The sequence below is a fragment of the Macaca mulatta genome, chromosome 7 (genome assembly GCF_049350105.2).
Source record: "Macaca mulatta isolate MMU2019108-1 chromosome 7, T2T-MMU8v2.0, whole genome shotgun sequence".
Lineage (NCBI taxonomy): Eukaryota > Metazoa > Chordata > Mammalia > Primates > Cercopithecidae > Macaca > Macaca mulatta.
The window spans coordinates 155,112,035-155,128,283 of record NC_133412.1 but is presented as its reverse complement, the minus strand read 5'-3'; the positions used below and the strand labels follow the sequence as shown (position 1 = coordinate 155,128,283).

Here is a 16,249-nt window from a genome sequence, read left to right as displayed (position 1 = left end):
CCTGATCTCCATAGAAAAGGAGTTTCAGATTTTTCAGTCAAAAACAATATATATCTATTTATTCATAGATGAATACAATGGTCAGTGGCTGTGGGCATACTTTTGCCGTACTGAAATCATCAGAATCAACATTGTGGAAGGGGCTCTTTGAGTGCCTTATAGATATCACAACTACATTGGAAAAGAGACCACTTTCTGGATTTTTGTGGTGGACACAATCTTGCTCCAGTAGAAAGGAACTGAGAGAAAGCCATCAGGTTTTTTCTTTCTTTTTTTTTTTTTTTTGAGACAGAGTCTCACTCTGTGGCCAGGCTGGAGTGCAGTGGCATTATCTCAGCTCACTGCAATCTCTGCCTCCCGAGTTCAAGCGATTCCCCTGCCTCAGCCTCCCGAGTAGCTGGAACCACCGGCGCCCACCACCACATTCCGTTAATTTATTGTATTTTAGTAAAGACGGGGTTTCACCATGTTGGCTAGGATGGTCTCGATCTCCCAACTTCGTGATCTGCCCACCGCAGCCTCCCAAAATGCTGGAATTACAGGCGTGAGCCACCACACGTGGTCACCATCAGGCATCTTGAAGGCCTTGATGCCCCAGCACCCCCAGCAGGAAGCCATGATATCCTCGAGTGCAAGGAAGCTTCAAGACTTTCTGAAGAAACCACAGTGACTAAGTAGTGGTGGCCATCAAGTTTGGGTGCCCAGTCATCAGCCATTTTTCTCACTTTTCCTGGCCATGAGAACCCCAATTTTGTCCAGAGGCAATACACTCAGTCCCAGGAGAAGAATCACAATTTGTTTAAATCTGTCTTAGCAATTTTACAGCCCTTTGAAAGTGACTGTTCTCGAGATGGATGTGAGACCTAGTTCTGGCCCAAAGAAAGCCTAGAAGATTCTGAGAATTTTCATCTTTTCCAATAAGAAAGAAACCAACAAGGAGATGCTTTCTGTCTTTCGCTTTGTGCTTTTCACATTTTCCATTGTAAAAGGGAAAATATGAGGGACATGAATGCAAAGAAGGGGCCAAGGCTTGAGAATAAGAGAAGGCATAAGAGCAACCTATGGAGCTGAATTCCAAGTGTTCTAGCTTGGCCAGCCATCTCTGCTATAGAAGAATGAGTAGTAAGTTGCACCTACTACCCTCTGCCCCCTGTAAAGCCAGTACACAATGAAGATAATGAGAAGATCTGAGTGAGGGCCTTTGTCAGAGATTAAGGCATGGTACAAATGGGAAGCATTATCATCTTGTTACCCCTCATTTCAGGAGGAGTCCTCATTAAAAACTGGAAGCTATAGCCTGCCATAGCCATAAAGCAATAACGGCTCACTTTATGCTTTGTTTTCTACACAAGGAGATGCTTTCTGTACATCAGAAACATCAAGAAACAAGCAATAAATTACTTCTAATTACACTATCCCCTCACATCAGAACCAGAGAATGCTCCAAATTAATGGGCATCAAATTTAAAGCAGATATTGAAATATAATTTTCTATGTGATACTTACTTAGCCTCCAGAAACTGCTACTATGGGGCTTTACGTTGGGACTCTATACGCATTTCCCAAAGACCAACTGCAGTCATGGTGCATAGTACAAAAATCAAGTATTCCCATCTCCCAGAGTTTGCAGCCCATTCTAATTGCTTGTGATCAGAAAGGATGCTCCATGGTGGAATACTGTTCAATCAACTTCTTACTTAATAAAGTGGACTATAGCTGTTCCTTTATGTCTAGAGCTATGCTACAGCAAGCCGCTTCATTACCTGTCTGTGGTCTTGTCAGTTATCTGACTGAGACAGTTGTGGCTCTTTAGGTATATAGTTTAGGACAATACTGAAGACCAACTATAAACTCTATCTGCCAATGAAGGATGGGTAATCATGGTGGAGGATTCTATAGACTTCTGTTCAATAACTGCTTAGGGTATTATTGCATTCAACATTAGAGTTTAACCTGGACCAAAGTTGAGAAAGTGTAGTACTCACATGGGAAGGCACAATTTATAGCATGCCCAATTCTTTTTTCATCCACTGGCTCAGTAGCTGAAGAAAGCTTTTAGAACACGTGGCTTTAGCAAACTTGTCATCGGATTCTCTTTTGTGATACAAGATGTTCAGTGTCTAGTCCTCCTTACTTCCTTGGGTTCTGGACATTATTGCTTGAAAGATATAATTACACTGATTATAATATAGAAGACCTAAAACCAGCTGGAAAAGTCTCTCCTTCAAATTTTTTAAGAAAAAAAACTAATTATATCACAGAAGCAAAAACATGGTAATTAAAGTGACCGTTATATATCAGGCCTCCTATAATTATTGTTATTCATTTTGGCAACTAGGAGTTTAGGGATTTGAATTTTATTTTCCAAGCCATAAGTGTGAGAAAAACAATTTGCTTAATTCATTGCTGATCACTGGAAATTAATTTTCACCAATTTCTTTAGACTGCATTGGAAGACTACATTGTTTCTCTTTATTCTTGTCAATAATTTTTAAGGGATAGTTAGCCTGTCTGTTTTCTGAAGCTTCCCTGACAAACACTCTTCCTGGCGTGTGCCAATCATAAGACTCAATGCAAAGCCTAGAAGGTACTCATATTCTCCAAACAGCTGTTTTCTTTTGTTGTTGTTTTTCATCTGGAGCAAGAGAAAGTTAACTCCAGAGAATTGCTTGAACGCGTCTGAACAATTTGTTAAATTTCCCAGTATTGACTGCCACAGTCATTTACTAAATACTGCTAAATCTGTGGCCAAACTGTTAAGACTCTATCTAATAACTACTCTATATTAAAGTGTCATCCACAGCGTGAGAAGATATAATATGTGAAAATAAAAACACTAGAAGAAAATGGCAGGGAAGAGTCACAGAATTTCTACAACATAGAAAGATGAAGACCAAGGAAGGAGAGTAAGAAGTGAGTTACCATTTTATGAAAAGCCAGAGGAAAAATAAACGCTATTCTATGCAACTATGATATATCATTTTTATTAGTGGTATATTTTTCTCCATCTCCTTACTTTTAACTTACCCGAATCTTTATGATCAATGTGAATTTCTCAGAGACAACATATAGTTGACATTATCTTCTTATTCACTCTGAGAATCTCAATATTTTAATTGGCGCATTTAATCCATCTACACTTGAAGTGATTATTAATATAGTTGTATTAATACCTACCATCTTTGTAACTGTTATCGATTTGTTATGTTTGTTCTATGATTCATTTTTCCCTCTTTTACTGCCTTATTTGGTTTTAACCAAGCATTTTCTAAAATTTCATTATGTCCCCTCTCTTAACATATCATTTATTAAAAAAAAAAATTTGTGGTTACCCTAGAATTTACAATGTATTTTTTAAATAACCTAAAGCAACTGTCAAATAACACTATGCTTCTTCACATGTAGTATAAGTACCATATAAGAAAGTATTTCTGGTTCCACTTTCCCATCCTTTGTGACGTTGCTGTCTTTCATTTTACTTATCCATGTGCTATAATCAATGAATACGTTGTTACTATTATTATACAGTTTTATCTTTTAGATTAATTAAGAATAAGAAAAATAAAAGGTTTTATGATCTTCATTTCTTATTGCTCTGACACCCTTACTTTTGAAGCAAATCAGTATTTTCCACCCTAAAATATGGCACTTTGGCATAATGATTACTTTACGCTAAAGACATTTGAGATTCAACAGGTGCAGAAAAGAAGCCTTCTTGGAGCCTCCCTTATATGAACAAAAGGAGCAACTTCTTGGAAACATGTCTGCCCTAAATTCTTCTTCAGGACAGATTTACTCCCAGACAAGAGAACCTAAACCAAAACCTACCTCCAGCAGTTTGGATTCATGGCCCTAAAGGAGACAGACCGCTTAAACTTGTATAGACAAATATTATCACAGATTTTTTTAATCTCCTTTTTGTTCTGCTGAAAATTTGATAATCTTTCTAAATAGTCATTTGCTTTACCATAAGGGCTTTTCTCCTACTCCCCTTCACCTATTAAGATGGCATAAGCCCCAAATTCTAATCACCCTTTTGAGTTACACATCACTGAGCTCTACCATGTGTATGCACATTGCACATGTAGATAAGTTGCTGTCTCCTCCTGTTGATCTGCTTTTTGTCACTTTAATTCATAGGCCCAATTTACAGAACCTAAAAGGAGAGAGGAAAAACTTTTCCTCCTCTACATTTAATTTATATCCAAGTTATTCAACTGTATCTTTTTTATTTTTTATTTTGCCTGAAGTTTTTAACATGTTTCTTACAGGGCAGATCTCCTGGTAATGAATTCCCTCAATTTTTGTTGGTCTGAGAATGTCTTTATTCTCTTCCCTTTTTGAAATATAATATTGTTGAATATAGAATTCTAGGTTGGTGCTGTCTTCCTTTCAACATTTTAAATGTTTAACTGCACTCTCTTCTTTCTGGCATGTTTTCTGATAAGAACTGTGCTATAATTTTTAGCTTTATCACTCTGCAGACGAGGTGAATTTTTTCATCTTGCTTTTTTCAGAATTTTGACTTTTTGCAGTTTGATATGACACACCTAGGTTTGGAAGGGGTTTTTTGAAATTTATTCTGCTTGGTGGTTCTCTAAGCTTCCTGGATTTGTAGGTTGGTGTCTGTCATTAATTTTGGAAGATTATTAGCAATTTTTACATCAAATACTTCTGCTCTATTCTCTGTTCCTTCTCCTTTTAGTATTTCAACTATGTGTATGTTGCATCTTTTGATAATGTGTCACAATTTTTTTAATCAATTTTGCGTTATAGCTTAGGAAGTTTCTATTGACCTATCTTCAACTTCACTTTTTTTCCCTCAGCTGTGTCAAATCAATTGATGAGTCCCCAAGGGGCATTCTTCATTTATGTTACTGTATTTTTTCCCTTATGATTCTTGCTTATAGTTTCTATCCCTCTGCTCACATTGCACCTGTTTTTGCATATTGTCTAGCTTTTCCATTATAGCCCTTGACATGTTAGTCATAGTTATTTTAAATACACTGCCTGATAATTCCAGTATCTGTGCCATATCTAAGTTTGTTTCAGAAGATTATTTTTTCTATAGACTTTTTCTTGCCTTTTGGCATGCATTGTACGTTTTTGTTGAAGGCTGGAGATATATTATCATGTAATAGAAACTGAAGATTCAGATAGGTCATTAGTGTGACAATTTATGTTAATCTGGTGAATTATTTCATTCTTATAGCGCTATAAAGATACTACCCGAAACTGGGTAATTTATAAACAAAAGAGGTTCAGTTGACTCACATTTCTGCATAGCTTGGAGGCCTCAGGAAACTTGTAATCATAGCAGAAGGGGAAGAAGGCACTTTCTTCTCAAGGTGGCAGGAGAGAGTATGTGCATGATTGAGGAAGTGCCACACTTTAAAACCATCAGCTTTCATGAGAACTCACTCACTATCATGAGAGCAGCTTGGAGAAACTGACCCCATGATCCAATCACCTCCCACCTGGCCCCTGCCTCAACACATGGGGATTATAGGGGTTACAATTCGGGTGATATTTGAGTGGGAACACAGAGCCAAAGCATATCATTCCACCTCCCCTCCGCTCCCAAATCTGATGTCTTTACACATTTTAAAACTAATCATGCCTTCCTAACAGTTCCCCAAAGTCTTAACTCATTCCAGCATTAACCCAAAAATCCAAGTCCAAAGTCTCATCTCAGACAAGGCAAGTCCCTTCTGCCTAGGAGCCTGTAAAATAAAAGCGAATTAGTTACTTCCAAGATACAATGGGGATACAGGCATTGGATAAATGCTCCCATTCACAATGGGAGAAATTGGTCAAAACAAAGGGGCTTCAGGCCTCTTGCAAGTCCAAAATCCAGCAGGGTAGTCATTAAATCTTAAAGCTCCAAAATAATCTCCTTTGACTCCATGTCTCACATCCAGGTCATATTGATGCAAGGGATGGGCTTCCCTCACTTTGGGTAGCTCTTTCACAGTCTAGCATTGAGTGCCTGTGGCTTTTCAAGGTACATGGTACAAGCTGTTGATGGACCTACCATTCTGGGGTCTAGAAGACAGTGGCCCTCTTCTCAAAACTCCACTAGGCTGTGCCCCAGTGGGGACTCTGTGTAAGGTCTCCAACCCCACATTTCCCATCCTCACTGTCCTAGCAGAGGTTCTCCACAAGGGCTCTGCCCCTGCAGCAGACTTCTTCCTGGACATCCAGGCATTTCCATACAGCCTCTAAAACCTAGGCGGAGGTTCCCAAACTTCAATTCTTGACTTCTGTGCACCTGCATGACCAACATCACATGGAAGCCACCAAGGCTTGGGGCTTGCACCCTCTGAAGCAAGAGCCTGAGCTGTACCTTATCCCCTTTTAGCCATGACTGGAGCTGAAGCAGCTAGGATGCAGGGCACCATGTCCTGAGGCTATGCAGAGCAGAGGCCCTGGGCCCAGCCCACAAAACCATTTTTCCTTCTAAGCTTTCAGATCTGTGATGGGAGGGGCTGCCAGGAAGCCCTCTGACATGTCCTGGAAACATTTTCTCCATTGTGTTGGCAGTTAACATTTGGCTCTTCGTTACTTATGCAAATTTCTGCAGCAGGCTTGAGCTTCTCCCCAGGAAATGGATTTTTCTTTTCTACCACATGGTCAGGCTGCAAATTTTCCAAACTTTTATGCTCTGCTTCCCTTTTAAACATAAGTTCCAATTACAAACTATCTCTTTGTGAACACATAAAATTGAATGCTGTCAGAATAATCCAAATCACATATAGAATGCTGTGCTGCTTAGAAAATTTTTTTTCTGCCAGATGCCTTAAATCATCTCTCTCAAGTTCAAAGTTCCACAGATCTCTAGGGCAGGGGGAAAATGTCACCAGTCTCTTTGCTAAAGCGTAGCATGAGTGACCTTTACTCCAGTTCCCAGTAAGTTCCACATCTCTATCTGAGACCACGTCAGCCTGGACATCATTGTTCACATCACTATCAACATTTTGGTCAAAACCATTCAAGTATCTAGGAAGCCCCAAACTTTCCCATATCTTCCTGTCTTTTTTCTGAGCGCCTGCAACCTCCGACCATTACCCAGTTCCAAAGTCCCTTCCATATTTTCAAGTATTTTTATTGCAGTACCCCACTCTCTGCAGTAACCAAAATACTGTGTTAGTTCAGTCTCACACTGCTGTAAAGATGCTACCCAAGACTGGGTAATTTATAAACAAAGGAGGTTTAATAGATTCACAGTTCCATACGGGTGGGGAGGCCTCAGGAAACTTACAATCATGGCAGGAGGGGAAGCAGGCACCTTCTTCACAAGGCGGCGAGAGAGTGTGAGCATGATCAAGGAAGTGCCACACTTTAAAACCATCAGATCTCATGAGAATTCACTCATTATCATGAGAACAGCATGGGGGAAAGCGCCCCCATGATCCAATCACCTCCCACCTGGCCCCTCCCTCGACATGTGGGATTATGGGGATTACAATTCAAGATGAGATTTGGGTGGGGACACAGAGCCAAACTATATCATCTGGTCAGGAATTGGGTGTGTTTAATATTTGCTATAACTATAAGCACCAGAGGCTTCAAATTCCTTAAGTATCCTTCTTTTTATCTACCCTCTTGGCTGTGGGGCTTCTCTATGTGCTTTCAGCTATTATCACTGTTATTTCACTGAAACCTTTTGGTGCAGTGTTAGGGTATGGGGGCGAGGGGCTTCTGTAATGCTTAGATTCTCTCTCTATCTGTAAGCAGGCTTGTATCTCAGGACTCTGGCCTTCACAAGTTTTTCTTTCCCTCCTACAGTGGTTTATCTTTTCTCCCCTGTTCCCTACTCCCTTCCCAATCTATTTTCTCCAAACCTTGTCTCCTGTTGACTATCTTTTTAGTTCTTCACTTAGTTAAAACAAGAAAATGAAGGAAGTTTAAGAGAATAGGAAGAATTTTCCTTCCTCCTGCTGGGATAAGATTTCAGAATTGTGCTCTGGCAAAGTCCTTTCCTCTGCAGAATGTGCCTGTATCATAAAGTCTCAGGGCATATTTCAAAATGATTACTTTTTCCCTCTCCCTGCCAGGGTCACCAGAGGATCTTTCTTGGAACTTTACTATGTAAACCTGGTGGGGTTCCAGAAAGAAAAACCCAGAAAAGTATGGCCTAACCCCACCCCAACAAACATACACCAGACTAAGTCCTACTCTCAAGAAAGTCCACACTCATCCTACAGCAAATTGTCAAAATCTCATCTAAGTGTTCCTGTGAGTTTACAGCTCCAGTGCCTTCCGCTCCAGGTAAGCAAACTCAGTGACTGCATCGTTCTGTATCTTCTTGCCTCTTGAGAATTCAGGGTAAATCTAAAGACTCAGTTCTCCAATGAGTCCAAGAAACGTGATGAGTTTGTCCAGGGTTTTTTTTGTTGTTGTTGTAAGGATGAGAGTGACAGCTTCTAAGCTCTTTACATGTGAGAGCTAAAACTGAAAGGAATCATCCTTTTTAGATAAAGGCACTTTGGTAAGAAAATGAATAAACAATAAATTAAAATTTGATTAACAAGACATAGTCAAAGTCTATGAAGTCCTTTTGGAAATTTTATTTTTTATTTCTGGTATTTAAGTTCCATCTGTAGTTAATGGAAAGTAACAAAAGTTTCCAGATTTCCTTTCCACTCTACTTCCCATAATGTTACCACAAATGCTAATCCATTTAATACTCTTTGGGTGGGAGAAAATGTCCCATACCAAAAATTTTAGGAAATATTAGGCTCTATATCGCTTTAACAGAAATCAAAATGTATGCTTGTTATAATAAAGTCTCAAAAAAATCCTGCATTAAAAGGCACATGTTCATGTTATTTATACCAAGTGTTTCCCAGACTTATCTGACTATGGAATCCTTTTATTCCCTTCTTATTTCCTAGCAACATCTTGATAGACAAAATAATGACACCCAAAGATGTCCATATCCTAATTCCCAGAATTTATTAATATATTACCTTACTGGCTAAAGGGACTTTGCAGATGTGATTACATTAAGGATTTTGACATGTAGTGATTATCGTGAATTAACTAGGTAGCTAAAATATATGATCACAAGGGTCCTTGAGGGGTCAGAGGTAGAGAAAAGGCAAAAACATGAAGGAAAGGAAGAAAGATTTGAACATTATACTGCTAGCTTTGAAGATGGAGGAAGAGGCCACAAGGCAAGGAATGAGGGGAGTCTTTCGAAACTGAAAAAAGCATGAAATAGATTCTCTGCTTGTGCCTCTGAAAGAACCAGCCATTCTGACACCTTGGGGTTTTGTTTTGTTTTGTTTTGTTTTCTGTTTTTTTTTTAGCACAGTAAGATTGATTTGGAACTTCTGACTCGTACAACTGTAAGATAATTAATTTATATTGCTTTAAGCCACTAAATTTGTAGTAATTTATTCCAACAGTAATAAGAAACAAATACAACATCTCATTGTGTTAGTTTTGAATGACATACCCTCTGGGAAATACTACACTATGTTAGGATTATCAGGGATACGAAGAGAAACAGACTGTCTGTACTCTTAATAATTGTGAAAATAGCTTTAGTAGTCGCATGGCAAATTTGTATATGATTTGTATAGTTAAAAGTATCTAAACAATTTAATGTGAAAATGTAATGAAAAAAATATGCATTTCCCTTTTCTAAAGTATTAATTTCTAGGCATATTAGCACTGTGGAAATAGATGTGGTATTTTTATCTCTAATCTCATTCATAAATTCACAGGTGCTATCTCATTTTATTTTCTCAAAATAACTAGGAATAAAAGTACTAATACCATCATACTCACCTCAGAAATAGGAAAACTGGTACTCCACGAGTTAGCAGCCTAAACCTACCACCTTCTCTATGTATAAAATCTTCATTCTGTAGGCAATTTAAAACTGGTAAGGTCTGTGAGCAGTGGTGTGGCATGATCAAACCTGTGATTTCACTCTCCTTTTTATGGCTTATCCTGAATCACTAGAGATGCCAAATAGAGATTAGCAATAACAGCTGTCTTCACTCCTATGAGAATATTCATCTTACCAACAGAAAACTAAATACAGGTCAAGTACAATTGCTTTTAGCAATGAATAAGTCACAAAACATTGAGTTAAAACTACTAGAATTGCCAGGACGAGAATTTAGAAGGTTAAAAGAAAACAGTTATTTACCCACACACCCTAATCCACAGAAAACAAAAGCATGTTGTCACTGAGAATGCTTCCTTGGTACATGGTAGTAACAGAATCTGTATCTCATCTTTGCTTAGAGGCTCTGAAACAAACACCAGGACCCTAAAGCAAAATGAGGACCCAAGTCTATAAATATTTTCAACAAATATTACTTATTTGATCCCTGAATTCTAAGTTCTTATGAAACTTTGTTTTAATACAGATAGAAGAATAAAAGTCATCATTTAAGTGATTATTTAAGTCATAAACCTTGAGAAATGGTTATCAGAGGCAGCTAATGACCTAGCCTCTTAGCTAATGGAGGTTAACACTCCAATAAACCATTTGTTAACTGCAGCAAGTGACTGATTACAAAAGAATTATGGCTATCATAACTCTGTTTTATGAGTGGTAGTGGGGAAAGACACAGTTGGATGGGGACAGAGTACACAAGTGCGCCAAAAGGTGACTATAGAGAAAATAATTGCAACCTGTCACTAAAAGATTCCCCTTACAAGGAATAAGAAGGGAAGGGGAGCCACATGATATAAGTATATAGTGAATCAGAACACAGGAAATGTTAGTCTGGGTAGAAAAGTAAAAATTCCCAAAACTAAGCCTGCCTAATGCACTCATAAGTGTCCTCAGTAAAATGGACATTGAATACTCTGATGAAAGCTTGAAGCCACCCACACACTGAGCATGGGGAGAATTTTTGCCTTCACAAAGAAGTCTTTCCAAATGCAATAAAAATACATCTCAAAAATGTGTATTTTGAGGTTGAAAATTGAAATCCTGTGTCCCTGACAATTATTGAGATTTTTTTAATGAGGACATTTTTAAAGAGGAGTAGGCACTATCTTTCTAAATTGGAAAGTCAAGAACACGCAGTTTCAGTTAGGATTATATTTAATGATTCTGAGGAAAAAATAGTCAAAATAAACCGCTTGCTTAAGACAGATTTTTTTTTTTTGACTTGTATTAAAAAGTCCATGCTGATGGATGAGTTCAGCCACATAAAGTCATCAAAGGTCCAGGTTTCTTCTCAGACACCATTCCAGTATCTCCAGGATGTGGTTTTTCCCTCATAAAGATGACTACAGGAGCTTCAGCCACCAAATTGGAGTTCTAGGCAACAAGATGAAGAGAAGAAGAAAGTCCTGACCTTCTGTGTAGTAAAGAATTAACCTTATCCAAAGAGCAGTCTGGCTTTTGCCCTCAGTTACTGGGAGGTAATCTCTTAGTCCCTGAAATCTTCTGTGTGATAGGACTGTGTTTGTTTGCCTGGGCATTTTGGCCACTGGACAGTCTAACAATGTGATGTATGATGGAGGCCACCTGATATCCATTCTGATTGCTGGAGTTGTTAACCAACAACCTCTACCAGCGGATGGAGACTACAGATCAGTCACACAGGCAATATGTGATAGAGCCCAAATAAAAACTCTGGATGCCAGTCGGGTGCACTGGCTCAAGCCTGCAATCCCAGCACTTTAGGAGGCCGAGGCGGGCGAATCACAAGGTCAGCAGATCGAGACCATCCTGGCTAACATGGTGAAACCCCATCTCTACTAAAAATACAAAAAAATAGCCAGGCATGGTGGCATGCACCCGTAGTCCCAGACACTCGGGAGGCTGAGGCAGGAGAATCACTTGAACCTGGGAGGCAGAGGTTGCAATGAGCCAAGATCACACCACTGCACTCCAGCCTGGGCAACAGAGCAAGACTGGGTCTCAAAACAAACAAACAAACAAAAAACAAACTCTGGATGCCGGGGCTTGAGTGAGCTTCTCTGGATGGCAATACTTCAAGTGTATTGTCACACATCATAGCCAGAAGGAGGAAACACTGTCCATAACTTTACGGGGAGAGAGCAATTAGAAGTTCTGTATTTGGACCTGTCCTGAACCCTGTCTTACACATTTTTTACACTGAATAATTTTAATCTGTATCCTTTTCCTGTAATAAACCATACCTGGAACTAGAGCTACTTTACTCCGTGAGTTCTGTGACTGCTTATAGTGAATTATTAAACCTGAGGATGATTTGGGAACCTCCAAATTTAAAATTGGTGTCAAATGTGAGGAAAGTCATGTTATCTGTGCTCCCTCTAAACTGCATAATTAGCTAAAACTATTACATTCTCCTTTTTTAAATGGACATTCCAGAGGTACCATATAACTCATCTACTCACTTCTCATTGGCCAGAACCTAGTCATATGGACACACCTATCTGCAAAGGAGACTGGGAAATGTAGTCTTTTGTCTGGGTATGTTTCTACTCTTAACAAATCAGGTTCTGTTACTTAGAAAGAGACAAATAATGGACTCAGACACTGCGATAAATCTACCTTCTATAAAAACACTGCAAAATATCTATAGTAATAAAAATTCTTCATTCACATATATATATGATAAGCAAAATTAGAAATCATGATGTTTTGAAGCAAATAATTTTTATTTAACAGAAAGCTTTAGTGTCAAATATCACTTTTTGCCATATAAAATTTTTTGTTGCTTCCAAGCATGATAACTTGACCTTTTACATGCTAAACATATTACAGTAGTTTCTTCTTATAAAATTGCATTTTCCATGGCTTTAGTTTCTCGTGGTCAACTGTGGTCCAAAAATAGGTGGATACAGAACAGTAAGATATTTTGAGACAGAGAGAGACCACATTCATATAACTTTTATTATAATATATGGTTATAATTATTACATTTCCTTATTAGTTATTATCAATCTCCTATTGTGCCTATCTATTAAAACTTATCAAGGGTATGTATATAGGAAAAACATGTATACAGAGTTTGATTCTACCTGTGGTTTCAGGCATCCACTGGGGGTCTTGGAATGAATCCTCCATGGATAAGGGAAGACTACAATAGTCTCGATATTTGCAAAAAAACAGAAGCAATAGGGTAGCAACTACATGTCAAGTGTGATGTGTTTGGAGTCATATAAAAGTTAATACTGTATCGGGGGAGTATTCTTTTCATTTTATAGGCAAGAAAACTGTAGCTCAGGGATGCCAATGTCTAACCCTCCAGAACTTGATAGATTCGGGGTCTAGTGTTCTTTTCAAATTATAGGCTTTCCACATAGACTCCAATTCACTGCTTTACTGAAGGTCAAGATGGATGCTATTTTAACTGGATAACAGCCTCTCACTACCTTGTTGGTCTGCTCTAATAGCACTGGAAGCACCTTTTGCTTCCCAAGGAAAGAAAGACTGTGTCCTAGATGAATTGTGTCAATAAACTGTTACAAGGCTACTTTTGCTCCTTCTGTCTCCTTTCAGACATGTATTTTATATCTGCCTTGTAAATTTAAGGCATGCAGTTGTTCTTTTTCAAGCTACATTTCTTTATGGTCCAGGAGTGATATTTCTAAATTCTACCCTGACTTCTCTGGACGCCCATTCTTCCACAGGGTCACCTCTATTGATTCACAATGAATTGGCTTTAAATCTGCCCCCTGAGTCTCTTAATCAGTCTATGGCATATATGTCCCCTGCACTAGAATTCTTTAAATTTCCACATTGCAACCAATTTGTAGTAGGTATAGATTTCATCTGATAAACTCGTACACAAGAATGTAGCTTTCTTTATAGAACTAAATTGATTTTATTAAATTTATTTATCTCAAAATGCTGACAATAACCCACCCATCTCCTTTTCCCAGCGATGGCTCTGAGGTTTTCTGTTTGTTTCTTTATTTGTTTGTTTGTTGTTTATTTGTTTTTGCAGGAGGCGGGGGTTATATGGTTCCTATGAGGTGGAAGAGGTGGCAGAGGGTGTGCTTCTAGTCCTTCCTGTAGTTGTCTCTCCACACTGCATCTATGAGACATCCTCATCCCCCTACAGTTTTTGTTATCGACCAAGTGCAGATCAATGCTGGTGAGCCTAATCTCAACTCCACAGTCTCATCAAATCCGCTGCCCTCTAGCAACCACATCGAAGTCTTCCTAAACACTCGCGGAGACAATTTTCCTGCTTCCGCCCCTTGTGGAGATTCCAGGAACTCTGTACTGATAGGCCACACCTGTCTACTGAGGCATTTCATATAGCTGCTTCTCCAGCATGCCAAGCAATGGGAACTCCAAGGCCTCACAGCTTCCAAGGCCTCTGTCTAGCAGAGGACACAGGCTTTCTCTGCTCAGTTCTACCAACCCTATATAAGACTTCTGTTTTTTTCACCATATCCTCTCATCCTCCCATGAGAAGACAGGTTCCAAGTCCCTTCTTCAGAAACCCACCAGTATCTACACTTTCCTTCATTCCCTCTGTTCTGGGAAACTTTTCTAGTCTCAGGATCCAAAGGTGCCAGATACGAGTGGTTACATATCTCTATATCCTCAGTGGTTTCATGGTTTGAATTTTCTTTTTCGTTTTTTCTTTTTTTTTTTTTTTTTTTTGAGACAGAGTCTCACTCTGTCTCCCAGGCTGGAGTGCAGTGGCACAATCTCTGTTCACGGCAACCACCACCTCCTGGCTTTAAGTGATTTTCCTGCCTCAGCCTCCCTAATAGGTGGGATTACAGGCACCTGCCATTATGCCCAGCTAATTTTTTAATTTTTAGTAGAGACGGGATTTCACCATGTTGGCCAGGCTGGTTTTGAACTCCTGACTTCAAGTGTTTTGTCTGCCTCAGCCTCCCAAAGTGCTGGGATTACAGGTGTGAGCCACCGCACCCTGCCTGAATTTTCAAAATGCAAAAGCCTTGACTTTTTCTGCCATATCAACCCTTTTCTGGGTCATGGGTATTGGGTACACCGAGGCATAGTGCAGTCACCTTCAAGTAGCGCTCCCAGCACAACAGCATCAGCATTATCGGGGAACTTGTTAGAATGCACAATTTTAGTCCTCACCTCAGACCTACTGACTCCAAAGCTCTGGGAGTGACACTCAGAAATCTGTGATTTAAGGAGCCCCCCAGGTGATTCTAATGCAAGCTCAAGATTGAGAAACATAGTGCAAGCTTAGCTTCTAGAGTCAGACTTCTTCGGTCTTATAAGCTGTGTGACTCAGGACAAGAGGCTTAACATCTCTGTGCCTAGGTTACCACATCTATGAAATAAAGGTGATATTTGTATTTGCCTCAGATTGAGCCTTTTGTTATGAGTACATGGGTTAATACATATAAAGTACTTAGCATAGAACCTGGCATATAATAAGAACTAAAAATAGGTACTACTTTTATTATTATATCTTCTGACTGAATCTTAAATTGTGGGAGGGGTTGGTTGACAGGAGATGTCAGCGAAAGAGACATTAGTTACTATTTCAAATACACCAACCCACAAAATGTGAAGGAACTAAAACAGCCTCTTTCAATTTCTTTAAATTTATTATATAATTCTCATTTTGTGTTAGTTGGCCTTCTCACTTTTTTTAACTCCATATTAAAGATTGCATGGACCCACACAAAAAAGGTTGTCTGAAATAAATCATTCAGTACTCTTACCATAAGAATACCATAATTATATTGGGACTAATTTTGATAGCTGTCAAACATCATTTCATCCACCTGCAAGCAACTGACCAAAGCACTTGTTTACTGGTTTTATGCATTCAGATATTGTGTGAAAGAATCAAACCACTGGCTGAGAAATTGGAAAGACTTTTAAAATGCAAATTCATTTCCCTCAATAGGATTTGACCTGTATTACCATATACTGGCTGAGATTGCTCTGGAGTCAATTACCTATACTGAAAAAAAAAAATATTGCTCACTCATTTACACATGAGGTGAATTTAATTCTTCAAGGAGGTCAGTGTTCCATTTAGTAATTTAAGTAATTTACTAAACATTAGGTATTTACTCCAGTTTGCAGGAAACACTCGTCTCACCTGATTCATCAGCACACCTCTAAAGATGAGATCAGTTGCAGATTGGGAAACTCATACCTTCTGCAACTTTGCGGAGCGATTACCTGTGTGACCAACGACCCATCTCCTATTTAAGAGGGAGTGTCATCCTGATATCAACATTCTCTGTGAAGTTTTTCCACAAATAAAGGTTAGCTTTGTTAATTAAAGTCAAGGAAAATTGATAATGACTGGAAATCTTGGCCTTTACG

At 38.9% G+C, this 16,249-nt stretch overlaps 1 long non-coding RNA gene across 1 annotated transcript in view; it reads right to left on the bottom strand.

Moving 5' to 3' along the window:
* Positions 1-2,135: 2,135 nt before the first annotated feature.
* LOC144329673 (uncharacterized) overlaps positions 2,136-16,249 on the bottom strand; it is a 176,691-nt gene continuing 162,577 nt past the window's right edge. Inside the window, exon 3 of the long non-coding RNA XR_013395288.1 lies at positions 2,136-2,158. This is a non-coding gene — a long non-coding RNA (uncharacterized LOC144329673). The remainder of the gene's footprint in view (positions 2,159-16,249) is intronic.